At 44.6% G+C, this 953-nt stretch overlaps 1 pseudogene; it reads right to left on the reverse strand.

Annotated features, from left to right (window-relative positions):
* Positions 1–423: 423 nt before the first annotated feature.
* LOC104996300 lies at positions 424–615 on the reverse strand (annotated as a pseudogene).
* Between the last annotated feature and the right edge of the window lie 338 nt (positions 616–953).

Consider the following 953-nt stretch of genomic DNA (forward strand, 5'->3'; position numbering starts at 1 on the left):
CTCTCATGAGAGAAAAGCTGAATACCAACTAAACTGACCATAAGACACCCAAGTCCAAAGGAATTCTTGGCAGATGCTTAGAAAGTAGGGTTGAAAATAACACTATCTCCCAACAGCTAAAGTTGCAGCACAAGTACTCATCTAAGAGAAGACAAAGCCAGGCTGCTCAGGACATCTAAGCAGACGCAGTCTGGGGAAGAGAGTGAGATCCCGCCATTCCACAGCCACAGGCGACCCACTCAAATCTGTGATAAAACAGGCCTTTTTCAGAATAAGGAGTATCCAATGAAGAGGCCCTTTGAGGGCCTTGTAACAGTTAGTTCTCTGATAACACTGACATTGAGAATGCCTGCCCAGAAACTGGTAGAGCTGGAGGTATTTTGGACACTGTTCTAAGGTTGTAGCTGGTGGAGGGAGGTCTTATCACACCACTCTGGATAGATGGTCTGGAACGCCCTTGGGGGCTCTTTGTTGGGAAGCTGACCTCTGGTAGTCCAGTAGCTCCCAGGAGATGGGCTCTCCAGTAAGCCCTCCAGGGACTTCATTAGACTAATGAGTTTAATGAAGATGGAGAACAAGGTCAGCTAAGAGATAGATGTTCAACCTATGCTTCATGGTGGCACCAAGGATCCCTCTCCTTAATAGAGCAGTAGAGTTGCCTTCTGCTTCTGGAGGGCTCTGGATCCTCCAAGAGGAAGGGCCAGGAGTGGCCTATTTGCTCTAATAATGGGTCGCATGGAATCAGAAGGAAAATCAGTTAATGAAATGTCAACCCAGACACCTCTCCCTAGATAAAAGTGCAGCTCTCAGCGAAAACTCATTTTATTTTTAAAATACATTGCATGTAAAAAGCAAAGGAGAAAAGGAAGAAATGAAGAACCCCAGGGTTAGTAGAAGGAAAGAAATCATAAAAATTAACACAGAAATAAATGTAAAAGAAACAAAAGAGACCA

This window comes from Bison bison, unplaced genomic scaffold (genome assembly GCF_000754665.1).
Source record: "Bison bison bison isolate TAMUID 2011002044 unplaced genomic scaffold, Bison_UMD1.0 scf7180017522001, whole genome shotgun sequence".
Taxonomy (NCBI): Eukaryota; Metazoa; Chordata; class Mammalia; order Artiodactyla; family Bovidae; genus Bison; species Bison bison.